The sequence below is a fragment of the Siniperca chuatsi genome, linkage group LG18 (assembly GCF_020085105.1).
Source record: "Siniperca chuatsi isolate FFG_IHB_CAS linkage group LG18, ASM2008510v1, whole genome shotgun sequence".
NCBI classification, from domain to species: Eukaryota; Metazoa; Chordata; class Actinopteri; order Centrarchiformes; family Sinipercidae; genus Siniperca; species Siniperca chuatsi.
In genome coordinates this window covers 24,787,493-24,799,595 of record NC_058059.1, presented here as the reverse complement: position 1 = coordinate 24,799,595, position 12,103 = coordinate 24,787,493, and the positions used below count along the sequence as shown (strand labels likewise).

Sequence of the window (12,103 nt, the reverse complement as noted above, 5' to 3'; positions counted from 1 at the left end):
CTCTCCTACACTCTTCAATGCTGCGCTCATGAATGGTGTACCATTATTACTGGAGATCTTATCTGGAATACCCCAGCGTGGGACGATATCTTGTATAAAACTCTTTGCTACTGCTGCTGAATCCTGTTTGGCTGTTGGGATGGCCTCCACCCATTTAGAGAACATGTCAACAATGACCAAAGAATATTTCCTTCCCTCACTGGGTGTCAGCTCAATGAAATCCATCTGCATTTTTTGCAAAATAAAATTTTTCAGAGAAGCTATTACATCTCTTTGCGAACCAGCATCTGTTCCGCTCCAGCACCATGCTCCCCTTTGACCCATGGTCTCGCCCATGGGTCAACACAGCATAATAATGGAACAAATACTTCGGTAAGCATGGTCTGCCACTTGGTCCATACCACACTTTGTCTGTACTAGTGCAGCCTGCCTTTCGCCACACTGCTTTTTCCTCTGCCGTTGCTCTTGTCTGCAGTTCCTGCAGATCAGCTGTAGGTGTCAGAGGTTCATTAGTTAACGCAACACACTGAGTGAGCGGTGATTGTTTGGCAGCAGCTTTTGCCGTATTACCCGCTCTAGCATTCCCCTGTGTGATAGGATCAAGGTTGTTAGTGTGTGCTCCACATTTACAAATGGCAATCTGTTAAGGCAACAGCACAGCATCTAAGAGTTCAGCAACATTAGCATATTTACATGCTTCCGTTAATGCAACTAGCTCTGCTGCCTGTGCTGAGTAATTTGATGGGAGTGGTTTAGCCAGAATTGTTTCATACAATGTTGTTACTGCAAACGCTGCAAGATTTTTTACCAGTTGCTGGATCTTGTGATGCTGAACCGTCAACAAACAGCTCCAGCTCTGGATTGATCAATGGTGTTTCATGCAGATCTGGTCTGGGAGAGCAAGTCTCTGTTATCACTGCCACACAATCGTGAGGTTCACCGTCTGCTGCTGTAGGGAGGAGAGTTGCTGGGTTAAGCACCGTACATCTCTTAACAATGATATCAGGCATTTCAAGCAATATGGTGTTGTATCTTAATCACGTGGCTGTTGAGAGATGTGATGTTTTATATTCAAGCAATATCATTGAGACAGCATGTGGAACCAACAGTGTCAGATCAGCATAACCCACAATGTCACATGAGGCACATGAGGCTTTCTCTGCAGCCGCCACAGCCTTCAGACAATTTTGCAGCTCAGCTGCTACAGAGTCAAGCTTGCTGGAAAAATAGCCCACTGGTCTCAGTCTCCCCCCATGTTCTTGTGGTAGCACAGAAGTCAGGAACCCACCTCTCTCGTCAACAGTCAGTGTGAAAGGTCTGTTACTGTCAGGGAGACCTTTGGGATGAGCTGAATTGCCTGGGTTCTTTTGAGTGATAGGTACTCCCCCTCAGCACAAACTGCAGCTTGGACAAGCTAGCTTTGTGGCCATTTTCTGCAAGCTGATTGAGCAGAGCTAGTGTCTTTTACACAAGCTTCTCTTGTTTTTGAACTGATCATAAGGTTATCTACATATTGTAGGAGCGTACTTCCTTCTGTCAATTTTAACATTTCCAAATTGTTTTTTAACGCATCGTTAAAGATTCCAGGACTATCCAAATACCCTTGGACGAGTCTGGTGAATCTAAAACTTTTACCTTCAAAAGAGAATGCAAACCAATACTGGTTGTCAGGATCCACTGGGATGCTGAAAAAAGCATTAGCCAGGTCAACAAAGGAAAACCACTTACTCCCAGGTGGTACCTGTGAGAGTATTGTGTGTGGGTTGGGAATATTGGGTGCTCTTGCATGTACTGCTGCATTTACCGCCTGCAAGTCTTGCACGAATCTCCAATGTTGTGGCTCTCCGGCGTCCTGGAGTTTTCGCATGGGGAAAATAGGTGTCCAGACTGGAGATCTTGCACATGGAATAATCACTCCTGCTTTCAAAAGAGAATCAAACACCGGTTTAATACTGTCAACAGCTTCCTTCTTCAAAGGATATTGATTCTGACACAGCCTATATGAAGATTTTGGTATGACTACTGCAGGCTCAGCATCTTTGATTAATCCTACATCATACTTGTGTTGTGCCCACAAGTAGGATGGTACCTGATTTAACTCAGGAATTTCTGAGATGTCTTTCACAAAAATGTTTTTGTCATGACTTATTTCATCATCTGATGTTACCAAACTGGCCATTAAAAACTCTGAACCTGGAATGAGCTCAATGCTTACCTCTATTGCTATAGCTAAAAATCTTTTCCGGAATGCTTGAAGGTGGTTGTGAAAATCCACACCTGAGTCTGATGTCTTTACCCAACCAGCAGCTTCCTCACAACGTCTGGTCCAAGGGCCCAAGCATTCCCATGTATCCTGCTTTGCTTTGACCAGGGGGACATGAGGATATGTGTTAGGGACTTGAAACAAAGCTTTACAAAGTGAATCATTGAAAGCTACTGCATTTATTATCATTCCAGTACAACCAGGCCAGCTTTAGTGTGTTTCTCTCTTTGTCTTGCCTGAACCATGTGTCCTCAAAATATTTATCAACCCCAAGATGTACACGTGATGTGCAGTGTAACTCCTGTGGCGACTTAATGTCTATTCGTGTATAGTTGTCTGGAAAGAGAGCTTTGACCTCGGCAATCAGAGTGTTATTTACAGAGTCAGCAGCTGTGTGAAGCAGCTTCCATTGATATGAGTACATCAGCTCCCTGCTGCTGTGTTTCACATAATGTGACGCAGTGTCAGAAAATCTGGCTACAATGATGCCCTCGGGAGTGGAAATCAGGATAATTCCTAATCTTATCATCATATCACTTCCGATAATATTGATCGGGCATCGTTTAGATAACAAGAATGAATGTTTAAAGTGTTTCTCAGTTTATTCACTGCATGACAATGGTGTGGTATACCTTTCCACCAGGGGTGTTCCTGAAACTCCTACTGTCCTCACAAATCTGCCACTGATCTTTGGAAGGACTGCAAACTCTGATGACAGAATCAGTCGCACCAGAATCCACAAGAAAAACAATATCTTTTCCAGCAACATTGATTGCGTGTTCAGGCATGCGTTTGTATGCATCATGTGTATATTCGGTGTATATCTCTGCTGGGGCTTTGTCATCAGTGGCTTGTGTGTGCTCAAGGTAAGAGATAGCCTCACTTATCAATGTCTGTGTGTGTGGCGGTGTCTAATGCAGGCAGTTGTTTGTGTGTCGTGTGTTCACATGCGCTTTTGTGTCAATGTGGGTGCTCTTACGTAACTGATGTGAAGAATGCTCTGTCGTCTCCAGTTCAGTGTTCAAGCCAGCTCCATCCCGAGCTGGCGTCAACACCCCGTCTAGTCAGTCAGCCTGCTCGTGATTCTTGGGGCAATCTTTTGCCCAATGTCCCATTTTGCCACATTTGAAACAAGCGTCACTCCTTCCTCGTCCTCTTCCCCTTCGTCCATGTCCTCGTCGGCCTTGGCCCTGGCCTCTGTTCTGATTCTCATACACCCTCAGGTGCGGCATCTTTAATCTGTCCATCAGCTGCGTACTTTTCTTACTTTGCTCATCTTTGAGGAATTTTTCTGCATGGATAGCGTGTCTCCAGGTTACCATACTCCCAGGTCAGCATATGTCCATGGTATGAAAATCAGTTGTGAGGTCCCATCTCCTGTTGCCACCTCCATCACTGGTGCAATCACGTTTAAGGAGGTGCAGGAGTTTGATCTGGGCCAGAATTCTTTGTTGCTTTGAGTGCGATGAGGGCTGGAAAGGCGATTGGGGGTGATTGGGCCACCCCATTGTGATTTGTAGGCCTCTTTGGGTGTTGGAGGTGTGGGAATGAATGATGATGATGATCCATGTCCTCCCGTTGCTTCATCCAGGTATATTGAGGCCACAGTTGGTGGCTGAGGCTGTGCATCTGCTGGTGCTGCTGCTCGTTGTTGAGGCTGATTTCCTCTGACGGGGGCCGAGTCCAGGTCCAGATCCAGCTTGGCACACTGTGCTTACCATAATTGGGAATCGTGTAATTTATATTAGGGGATTTCAACATAGGTGATAGCAGAGTTGATTTTTCATTCTCAGAAGTTTTGCTATTGTTAGAAGCCATATTTATTCTTTAACCCGGATTCCCAAACTACAATAACTTCATTTGATGTTTTAAAATGGCCTCTTTGTGCTTTTTAATATTTTGGCTGGATTCTTAGGAGCGCTTCTGCCACTATTAAGAGGAGAGAAAAAAAGAACCTTGAAGCTGGCTGCTAGAGGAAAGACAGTTAGATAGTTTACAGACTCACTTGAGAACGAAAAAAACCCATTAACCCTTCAATGCCTCTAAGAGCAGGCTGTTTTATTGCCTTCTCAGATCATCCGTTTGGCATTCACACCTTTACTTACTCAGTTTTTTAATTATTTATTTTATATAATTTTATTTTTGTTTGGTTTGTTTTTTTTCTTCACGCATTCACTCCCCCCTTTTTAAAGATGAGTTCCAAACTATGAATCTTTAAATAACCCAAGAGGGAACCTAATGAGTGAGGCAAGAGTGTTTAGTAAAGAATTCAGAAATCCTGCCAACAACGCCAAATTGTATTGACAATTTCTTCCGAATAGCAATGACTTGTCTGTCTGTAGGTTTACTTCAAGCATATGCAAATGGACTCACAGCAGCAAAAACATACATTACAAAGAGCATCAATTATTTATCCAGTCTTCAGGGTCAGGCTCCTCAACCCGGGGAGAAGAGTATCCCTGAAGTCTGGACATAACCGTCACTAGGATGTTTTGTAGTTCCATGTCATCATTATCAGTATACTGTTCTCATCACACAGTCCAAACAATCATACACAGATCAAGTATTGACGCCAAACAATTATGTATAGCATCAGTATGTTATTATATCTGAGAGTCCGTTTGTTCTTGCCATTACACTAAATTTAAGGAAGTGATTCCATCTGCATTAAATTCAATGCCATGCCTCAATATAACAGAGGAACTATGCTAATTTCAGCCCCTCCCAAATTGATCATCTAGTTGATAGTGCTGCAGGCTCACTGCAAATGACACTCGACTCTATTGTCCCTCTAAAAAAGAAGATAATAAAACAAAGAAGGTTAGCTCCATGATATAACCCCCAAACCCGCAAATGAAAGCAAACATCGTGAAAACTTGAAAGGAAATGGTGTTCCACCAATCTGGAAGAATCCCGTTTAGTCTGACAAGATAGTCTTAAAACATATAGAAAAGCCCTCTGTAATGCCAGTGCAGCCTACTACTCATCATTAATAGAGGAAAATAAGAACAACACCTTTCTTTTCAGCACTGTAGCCATGCTGACAGAGAGTCACAGCTCTGTTGAGCATGTATTCCTATAGCCCTCAGTTGTAACAATTTCATGAGCTTCTTTAATGATAAAATTTCAGTTATTAGACATAACATTCATCACGTCCTGCCCTCATCCGGCAACAATTTATCCTTAAAGACAGGAACCTTAGAAACAGCTGTAAAACCTGATATATATTTAGACTGCTTTTCTCCTATTAACCTTCTTCAACTAATTTCAATGATTTCTTCATCTAAGCCATCGACTTGTCTCTTAGACCCCATTCCAACTAGGCTGCTTAAAGAAGTTTTACCCTTCTTTACTGGATATGATCAATCTGTCTTTATTAACAGGCTATGTCCCACAGTCCTTTAAGGTAGATGTAATTAAACGTCTTCTTAAAAAGCCCACTCTTGATCCAGTGTTTTCAGCCAACTATAGGCCTATATCTAACCTTCCCTTTCTCTCTAAGATCCTTGAAAAAGCAGTCACCAATCAGTTGTGTGACTTTGTACATAACTCCTGATCTTCAGCCAGGATTTAGAGTGCATCATAGCACAGAGACAGCACTGGTGAAAATTACAAATGACCTTCTAATTTCATCAGACAGTGGACTTGTCTCTGTACTTGTCTTGTTAGATCTTAGTGCTGCATTCGATACTATTGACCATCACATCCTATTACAGAGACTGGAACATTTAATTGGCATTAAAGGAACTGCACTAAACTGGTTTAAATCCTATCTATCAGATCGATCTCAGTTTGTACATATTAGTGATGAATCCTTCATGCATGCCAAAGTTAGTCACGGAGTTCCGCAAGGTTCTGCACTTGGACCAATTCCATTCACCTCATATATGCTTCCTCTAGGCAATATTGTTAGGAAACACTCCATAAACTTTCATTGTTATGCGGATGATACCCAATTATATCTATCAATCAAGCCAGATTAAATAAATCGGTTAGCTAGACTTCAAGCATGCCTTAAGGACATAAAAACCTGGATCACTTGCAATTTTCCTGATGTTAAACTCTGACAAAACTGAAGTTATTGTACTTGGCCCCAAACACTTCCGAGACATGTTATCTAAAGATGTAGTTACTCTACATGGCATTGCCCTGGCCTCCAGAACCACTGTAAGGAACCACGGAGTTGTCTTTGATCAGGATTTGTCTTTTACCTCCCACATTTAACAAACTTTAGGGACTGCCTTATTTCACCTACGTAACATTGCAAAAATCAGGCACATCCTGTCTCAAAATGATGCAGAAAAACTAGTGAGACTAGTTTTTAGTGAATTCTGAGTTTAATGTTATTATAGCTGATAGAAATTATGGTTAAAACTACAAAATAAGTCTCACGTATTAATAAACCACAATCATCCTTTAATATGTATGCAATACTTGTTATGTGTATCTTCATATCGTGATCACAAACAGAAGTGAATTGAACCTTCTGAACATTACTATTAGAACTTGTTCACACCACAAAACCAACATAAACAGTATATGATGCTCACATAGGTCAGAATTCTGGATAACATTAGCTCTGTACATTTCAGCCACTGTTAAGTATGTTTGCTTTCTAAAATATTACAAATGTTATAGTCATATAACTGTGGTAATATACTGAAACAAGCTGTTGATATCTCAAATAAATCACGTATGTATACACTTGGTGGAAAAAGCAAGCTTATTGCAGTTGATGGTTCAAATCCAAGCTCTGCCCTGATCCTGCATCTACTGTAAAGACCTTTGATGTTAATGGACTTCTTACCCAACAGTAAACACACAAAAAACTTGTTTGACCTGCAAAAGTTCCCAAGTATGAATGTCTGCAAATAAATTTAGAAGCACACAGTAAAATCTCAGATAAACAAAAGCAAAGTATAAGAAAAAAATAAAAACAAAAATATGGAATCAGAATTTTCACAGCATTAAAAAACATAAATGGGAAAAAAACATCTGATATAGCCAAATATCCTGGCACTTTTGGGCTTTTCATATTCAAAATCTCTCACAGTCAAAACAATATATGGTTATTTTTGTTTCATAAATAAATAATATAAATTGAACAAACACATACAGTGTGTGCTGTGATTGGTCAGTGTAATGTGGGAAATTGCAAACTGATGGATTAAAATCTGATTGGCTAGAGTAAAAGTAGTGAAAACAAAATATCTGTGGATAAATTTGTTGATTATGTTGACGTTTGATAAAGTGTCATGAAAGTTGCTAAAAAACACATCTGTGAGCTATTTATTTTATTTGTATGTTAAAAACCACATTTATGAATCATCACTTTCATAAACTATGAAACTGAATCCCTTAATTTTGTACCTTACAATTCCAGCAATTTATCAATTAGTACTGATATACAGTGTTGTGAAAGTGTTTGCCCCCTTCCTGATTTCTTTTTTTTTTTTGCATGTTTGTCACACTTAAATGTTTCAGATCATCAAACAAATTTGACACAAGTAAACACAAACTGCAGTTTTTGAATGAAGGGAAAACAAAATCCAAACCTACATGGCCATGTGTGAAAAAGTGATTGCCCCACCTGTTAAAACACAACTTAACTGTGGTTTATCACACCTGAGTTCAATTTCTCTAGCCACACCTAGGCCTGATTACTGCCACACCTGTTCTCAATCAAAAAATCACTTAAATAGGACCTGCATGACAAAGTGAAGTAGAGAAGCTGACTTCCGTGGATGATCTAGGATTGGCGGTTGGCATAAACTGGTTTGTGACTGGATCGGGATGGCAACTCAGGTAGAAAATGATGAAGATGATATGGAGTTTGATGACTGGACTCCGGTTTATAGAGGAAGAGGGAGAGGTAAAGCAAAGATGAGACAAGAAGAGGAGGTAAGGGCGTCTGCCAGCCACAGCAGTATCAGAAGCTTAGAGGAGAACAGAAGAGAACAGAACTTAAATTCAGGAGGGAAGATGAGCAGATGAATATAAGCCCAATAGCGTTATCTAGGGAGCTGAAAAAGAAGTTAGGAGAAATGGAAATGGCCAAGATTCTTCGAGACGGGAACCTATCGATAAAATGTAGAGATGAAGAACAGAGAAATAAAGCTATGCAGGTTGAAAGTATTTTCAAAAGAACAGTATGTGAAAGAAGAGTTCTGGGTGAGAATAAAGTTTCCCGGGGAGTGATAACAGGCATTCCCATTGATGAAGATCTGGAGAAACTCAAACGAAGTATTCAGGGAGGCGAGGTGAGGAGACTAAAGAGATTGTTAAAGACAATCAATGGTGAGAAAGTAGAAAGTTTGTCAGTGCTTCTAGAGTTCCAGGACCTGGTACTTCCAGATAAAATAAAGATAGGCTGTATGAGTTTCCCAGTCAGGGCTTATGTTCCTCCTCTGCTTCGGTGTTACAAATGCCAGAGGTATGGGCATATAGCGATGGTTTGCAAAGGGAAGCAAAGATGTGCCAAATGTGGAGGGGATCATAGATTTAGGGAATGTGGAGATAATGTGCAGGCTAAATGTTGTAATTGTGGTGGCCAACAAAGTGCGGCATTTGGGGGTTGTGAAGTCAGGAAAAGAGCAGTGGAAATTCAACAAGTAAAAACAGTTAACAATATAAGTTATGCTGAAGCAGTGAAGACGGTGCAAAGACAAAAGGGACTGACAGTAGGGACTTTGAATGTTGGGACTATGACAGGGAGGGCTAGAGAGTTGATTGACATTATGCAGAGAAGGAAGGTGGACACATTGTGTGTCCAGGAGACCAGGTGGAAAGGTAGCAAGGCTAGAAGCTTAGGAGCAGGGTTCAAGTTGTTCTACCATGGGTCAGATAGGAAGAGAAACAGAGTAGGAGTTATCCTGAAAGAGGAGTTTGTGAGGAATGTTCTAGAGGTGAAAAGAGTATCAGACAGGTTGATGAGTCTGAAGCTGGATATTGAAGGGGTGATGTTCAATGTTGTGAGTGGTTATGCCCCACAGGTAGGATGTGAGTTAGAAGAGAAGGAGAAATTCTGGAGTGAGTTAGATGAAGTGATGCAGAGCATCCCCAGAGGTGAGAGAGTGGTGATTGGTGCAGATTTCAATGGGCATGTGGTGAAGGGAACAGAGGTGATGAGACTGTGATGGGCAGGTTTGGTCTTCAGGACAGGAACGCAGAAGGACGGATGGTGGTAGATCGTAGAAAAGGTTTCAATTGTAGTCATCTGGACACTGTTTTCAGAATCAAGACGTTTCGGCTCCCATCTGGAAGTCATTCTCAATGTTGTCAACACTGAGAATGACATTGAGAATGACTTCCGGATGACTTCAATTGTAGTCATCTGGACACTGTTTTCAGAATCAAGACGTTTCGGCTCCCATCCGGAAGTCATTCTCAATGTTGACAACATTGAGCCGAAACGTCTTGATTCTGAAAACAGTGTCCAGATGACTACAATTGAAACCTTTTCTACGATAGAACACTCCTGGACGAATGAAGGACTACACCGTCTTAGATGGTGGTAGACTTTGCAAAGAGGATGGAAATGGCTGTAGTGAACACTTTCTTCCAGAAGAGGCAGGAACATAGGGTGACATATTAGAGCGGAGGTAGAAGCACTCAGGTGGACTACATCTTGTGTAGACGTTGTAATCTGAAAGAGACCAGTGACTGTAAAGTAGTGGTAGGGGAGAGTGTAGCCAGACAACACAGGATGGTAGTGTGTAAAATGACTCTGGTGGTGAGGAAGATGAAGAGGACAAAGGCAGAGCAGAGGACAAAGTGGTGGAAGTTGAAAAAGGAAGAATGTCGTGTAGTTTTCAGGGAGGAGCTGAGACAGACTCTGGGTGGTCAGGAAGTGCTCCCAGATGACTGGACCACTACAGCTAATGTGATCAGGGAGACAGGTAGGAGGGTACTCGGTGTGTCATCTGGAAAGAGGAAAGTGGACAAGAAGACTTGGTGGTGGAACGAGGAAGTGCAGGAGTGTATACAGAGAAAGAGGTTAGCTAAGAAGAAGTGGGACACTGAGAAGACTGAAGAGAGTAGACAGGAGTACAGGGAGATGCAGCGTAAGGTGAAGGTAGAGGTGGCAAAGGCCAAACAGAGCATATGAGGACTTGTATGCTAGGTTGGACACTAAAGAAGGAGAGGTGGATTTGTACAGGTTGGCCAGGCAAAGAGATAGAGATGGGAAGGATGTGCAGCAGGTTAGGGTAATTAAAGATAAGGATGGAAATGTATTGACAGGTGCCAGGAGTGTGATGGGAAGATGGAAGGAGTACTTTGAAGAGTTGATGAATGAGGAAAATGAAAGGGAACGAAGAGTAGAAGAAGTGACTGGTGTGGAGCAGGAAGTAGCAAAGATTAGGAAGAGTGAAGTGAGGAGGACATTGAAGAGGATGAAGAGTGGAAAGGCAGTTGGCCCTGATGACATACCTGTGGAGGTATGGAAGTGTCTAGGAGAGGTGGCAGTAGAGTTTCTGACTAGTTTGTTTAACAAGATCTTGGAGAGTGAGAGGATGCCCGAGGAATGGAGGAGAAGTACTGGTGCCAATTTTTAAGAACAAGGGAGATGTGCAGAGCTGTGGCAACTACAGAGGAATAAAGCTGATGAGCCATACAATGAAGTTGTGGGAAAGAGTAGTGGAAGCTAGGCTAAGGGCAGAGGTGAGCATTTGTGAGCAGCAATATGGTTTCATGCCTAGAAAAAGTACAACAGATGCAGTATTTGCTTTGAGGATGCTGATGGAGAAGTACAGATAAGGTCATAGAGAGTTGCATTGTGTCTTCGTAGATTTAGAGAAAGCGTATGACAGGGTGCCGAGAGAGGAGCTGTGGTATTGTATGAGGACGTCGGGAGTGGCAGAGAAGTATGTTAGAGTGGTGCAGGACATGTATGAGAGCTGTAAGACCGTGGTGAGGTGTGCTGTAGGTGTGACAGAGGAGTTCAAGGTGGAGGTGGGTCTGCATCAAGGATGGGCTCTGAGCCCCTTCTTGTTTGCTCTGGTGATGGACAGGCTGACAGATGAGGTTAGACAGGAATCTCCATGGACTATGATGTTTGAAGATGACATTGTGATTTGTAGTGAGAGCAGGGAGCAGGTGGAGGAAAATCTAAAGAGATGGAGGTCTGCTCTGGAAAACAGAGGAATGAAGCTTAGCTGCAGTAAGACAGAATACATGTGTGTCAATGAGAGGGACCCAGGTGGAATGGTGAGGTTACAGGGAGCAGAGTTGAAGAAGGTGCAGGACTTTAAGTACTTAGGGTCAACGGTTCAGAGCAATGGAGACTGTGGGAAAGAGGTGAAGAGGCGAGTGCAAGCAGGTTGGAACGGGTGGAGAAAAGTGTCAGGTGTGTTGTGTGATAAAAGAGTATCAGCAAGAATGAAAGGAAAGGTGTTCAAGACGGTGGTGAGACCAGCGATGTTGTACAGCTTAGAGACAGTGGCACTGAAGAAAAGACAAGAGGCAGAGCTGGAGGTAGCAGAGCTTAAGATGTTGAGGTTCTCTTTGGGAGTGACGAGGACGGACAGGATCAGGAATGAGTACATCAGAGGGACAGCTCATGTTAGATGTTTCGGAGATAAAGTCAGAGAGGCCAGATTGAGGTGGTTTGGACATGTTCAGAGGAGAGACTGTCAATATATTGGTAGAAGGATGCTGAGGTTGGAGCTGCCAGGCAGGAGGTCTAGAGGAAGACCAAAGAGGAGATTTATGGATGTAGTGAGAGAGGACATGCAGTTAATTGGTGTGAGTGAAGAGGATGTAGAGGACAGGGTTAGATGGAGGCACATGATTCGCTGTGGCGACCCCTGAAAGGGAACAGCCGAAAAGAAAAGAAGAAGA

General features: G+C 42.4%; 1 protein-coding gene across 5 annotated transcripts in view; it reads right to left on the bottom strand.

Annotated features, from left to right (window-relative positions):
- slc27a6 (solute carrier family 27 member 6) overlaps positions 1–12,103 on the bottom strand; it is a 76,198-nt gene that overhangs the window by 470 nt on the left and 63,625 nt on the right. The window contains exons 6-9 of one of the 5 annotated variants that reach the window (XR_006375430.1): positions 2,896–3,971; positions 2,216–2,361; positions 1,805–1,920; positions 809–949 (exon numbers count right to left, since the gene is read on the bottom strand). The gene's annotated coding sequence lies outside the window, so the exon portion shown is untranslated. Of the gene's footprint in view, positions 1–808; positions 950–1,804; positions 1,921–2,215; positions 3,972–12,103 lie in introns of all 5 variants that reach the window. The other 4 variants (XR_006375428.1, XR_006375431.1, XR_006375429.1 and 1 more) reach the window with 4 other exon arrangements.